At 35.3% G+C, this 3,882-nt stretch overlaps 2 non-coding genes across 2 annotated transcripts; both read right to left on the minus strand.

Annotated features, from left to right (window-relative positions):
* Nucleotides 1-1,866: 1,866 nt before the first annotated feature.
* On the minus strand, nt 1,867-1,948 carry Trnas-aga. Its single transcript has one exon. It is a non-coding gene; the product is annotated as a tRNA-Ser (tRNA).
* Nucleotides 1,949-3,423: 1,475 nt separating this feature from the next.
* On the minus strand, nt 3,424-3,505 carry Trnas-aga. The gene has a single exon. It is a non-coding gene; the product is annotated as a tRNA-Ser (tRNA).
* Nucleotides 3,506-3,882: the final 377 nt, after the last annotated feature.

The raw sequence follows: 3,882 nt of genomic DNA on the forward strand, positions 1-3,882 counted from the left end.
AAAAAATGTGAAGATTAGATCTAACTAAACTAAAACTAAATTTGAAGAGGCAAAAATAAAAATAAAATATTTTCTTGTGTTCTATTTATTAAAGACATAAAACATAAACATATAACACATTTGCAAGTTTTAAAAAATAGAGCTCATAAAGTCATCATAGTATTCTTTCGCTCTGAATTTGCATGTGGCGTATTTGTAAAATAGTTTACTTGTGCTGATGGCGTCATTTTTAGTTTAATCACTTCGAATTTTAAAGTGATGCGAAAAATATTTATCACCCACATTTTTAAACACACAAAACTTTAAACAATAAAACCGGAAATCTTTTTATGCCATAATTTTAATTCAGAAACTGACAATAGAGAAAATACCCAATTTTAGAAAAATCGATGAAAAACAATCAAGTAAGCAAGCCACGTGCAGTGACCAGCCAGCAGTCCAATAAGTTGTCTGCAGTCCCGTCTGCTCAGTGAGAGCAAGCAACTTGAGATCGAAGGCAGCATGAGTTTTGCCCAATTGCATCCCCTCGATGCCTCCTAGTCATTGCTGAGCGAGTTATTCACCCAGTTTCTGATGGTGGTATCGATGGCCAAAGTGGGAAGTGCTATGACTGGTTGCGGATCGAGGAATGCCTGATCTAAGCCGACGATGGCCAAATAGTCAGATGTCTGATTATCAGGTACTCCAGAGTGACCTGGCACCCAGTGTAAAGCAAACTCGATATGTTTACCAACATAATTTAGTCGAGACTTGCATTGTCGAACTACTAGTTTGGAAGTACTTAGATAGAGGGCTGGCCAATGTCTAAAGTGCAGCTTGGCTGTCACTGCAGACACGTAAACTCCTTCCCCTCCACCCAGTTTCCCCCACGTAGTCCATGGCTTTGAGGATTCCATTTACCTCAGCCTGGAAGACTGAGGCATATTCCCCGAGAGAAAAGTGAAGCTTATCCCCATTAACTTCGAGAAAGAGCTCAGAGTAAATTTTGGAGCCATCAGTGAAGATTCGACAATGAGTGAGTACGGGCTCAGTGCTGGAATTAAGCCAGCATTCAGCCTCAGGGAACTCAACATTATAGAATCTCTTCAACAAAGGTAATGGTTACCTACTATCCTGTAGCATTGAAAATACACAAGTGCTCAAATCTCTGCCGCCAGCAATTTCCGCCTAGCCCCACTCAGTTTTATACCATCGAAACCAGATACATTTTCGTGGACCCCCATATTTTTTCACGCCAACGTAGACCTCCCTCGAGTCTACCGTGAAACACTGGGGGTCCACCTGGATCACTTTGGGTATCACTGTTTTAAACAATCGAGCCTCTAAACTGCAAAATAAACATCTGTTGACTTTTTTGTTTCAACAGTTGACGGCTAGATGGCGCTGTTATATATAAGTATTTCGCTTGCTCCTCTGAATACAAATGAGGCGAGAACAAAGGCTGCTCGCTGTTAAGCAGCGACAGCAGGAAGTATGTATTGATTTTAGCTATATAATTGTACATAATTTAGCCAGGAATGTAAATTTTACTTTAAATTTCCGTTCTTTATGTTTAAATTTACGTTCACATAAATGTCAGCTGTCGGTTTGTTTCCCTACAGCCGCCTTGCTTGTGTTCAGCCCTTTATAGTTATATCACAACAAATAGAAATCGATTTTTACCGGCAGGCGTCGCCCATCGCATTATGCTGCCAGCTGTTTCTTTGCCATTTAAAAAGTAGATATGTGACACAGCTTCGTGATTTACTATTAAAAAAAAAAAAACTATAAATAAACATAGACATACATTCAAATCGACGAGCTTAAGTTGGAAGTATTTAAAAAAAATTAAATCAATTTTAAATTTGGCAAAAAACGTTACTCCTTCGCAGTCGGTAGGATTCGAACCTACGCTCCCAGAGGGAATCTGATTTCTAGTCAGACGCCTTAACCGCTCGGCCACGACTGCTGTTTGCTGAGGGCTGCTCAATGCGTTATAAAAGTAAAAGGGCTACAAACAACAACAAAGTTCAGTACCAAAGTTGAAAATACGTACTTGTTTGACAACAATGCATTTTTTATTGTCATTAAAAAATTGCAGCTAAGTAACTTAAGTTACTAAATTTAGAATAATATATTATTTGTAGCGTATGCTTACGCATAACCCGTTGATATTTATATCACTTACAGTTGTCAACAAAATAATGGGTTTGCGATATTTTCAGCAGTCAAGAATATTTTTCCTTCTCGATTGTTGCTTAATGGTCAATTTCCTTTGTTTGTTTGATTTTGATTAATTCTTTATGAAAGTATAGCTCATTACCTGAAAAACCATATCAATCGAAGTTTCAAACTTTGAGAAAAAATTATAAAAATTCAACACATGTTTACCAAAATTTCAAACTTTTTATTGATAATTTTTTTTTTTTAATTTAAGTATGCATTTTTATAGCCCATTTAATTTTAGCACAAGTTTCAAGAGGGGCTGCATAATAACGTTATTTTTATCAATAAACGAAAAGAAATTTCGGTTTTGTTTTGAACGTTGTGCTCAACCAAAAAAATTTCGTTCGGTGATTATCAAAACAAACCAAAAACACAAATCAAAAACATTTCATCAGAAAACAAATTAAAAAAAAATTTGTTTTGTTGCTTATCACGTTATATGTATCCCTTTAAACAATTTTCTGAGTGCTCAGAATTTATGAGTATAAAATGAGCCTTCCTTTTGTCATAAATTTGATTCTGAGACCAGTCAACCAGACTGACTCATTTCGGACTCTGAGTTGAACCAAAGTTTACGTAGAAGTAAAAGTTTATTAATAATCAGAATTATAAAGAATATTTGGTTTTAAGAACCAGAAAGCGTCATATTTAAGACTCTAATATGACTCCTAACCTGGACTCATATTGGCGTGCCTTCTAAGAAGGCAAGTGCACTGAGAAAAGAGTTTAGTTACGTCAACTAAATATGTTTTTCTCAACACATGATTTAGTTATAGTCACATTATTTGGTTATAGTTACCAAATCACGTGTTGGTAGAAATATATTTGGCTGACTTTTTTCTGAGTGTGTGCACTTTTCTGACTCTTTTTTGAGCTCATAATTCACAACTCAGAATTCTGAGACGTTTCTGGCTCTAAAATGAGTCCGAATGTTTATAGATACATATACCGAAAATTGTTTACATATTTATATGAGAAGTATGTAAGTGTATTGAAAGAAAATTATTACCTCTTTTTTTGTTTCAAAAATTAACGAAACGCAATATTTTTTGATAATCAACGAAACGATTTTTTTTATTTTTTTTTTTTGTTTATAAATTTTATATAGCTGTGCAGCTTTGCATGAAAGTTTTTTAAATAGAAAATATACAAAATCAAAATTAGGGGGAAAAAATAAAAGTTCACAAAAAAATAATTAATCGCCGTTTAAGCTTTCTGCGCAGTCGGTAGGATTCGAACCTACGCTCCCAGAGGGAATCTGATTTCTAGTCAGACGCCTTAACCGCTCGGCCACGACTGCATTTGGTTCCATTGTGTCAAGAGCACCATATGAGTTTAGTTAAAATTACTTACATACATATATACAGTATCTAGCCACTTAATCAAAACCGATGATTAGTTTCACATGCATAAGTGAGGCGGCCTTAAATTGTATTATGCGTGTACATATATCGGCAAAATGTACATGTAATCATTGATGAAATAGTTCTGATTCAGTATTCCGTGAACTCACAGGTTTTTACACGAACTAGCAGCAAGTTACAGGACAAACGTTCCCGTACTCCAAAATCATATAAAATCATGAAGTGTCAAGCGATCAGCTGCTACTCAAAAGTAAACAAAAATTGTATATTGTTAAGTTGAAAGTGAAAAATATTAAAGTTCTTGGCTAGCAAT

Source organism: Rhagoletis pomonella, unplaced genomic scaffold, assembly GCF_013731165.1.
Source record: "Rhagoletis pomonella isolate Grant_MI unplaced genomic scaffold, Rhpom_1.0 Rhpom_scaffold_00006, whole genome shotgun sequence".
Lineage (NCBI taxonomy): Eukaryota > Metazoa > Arthropoda > Insecta > Diptera > Tephritidae > Rhagoletis > Rhagoletis pomonella.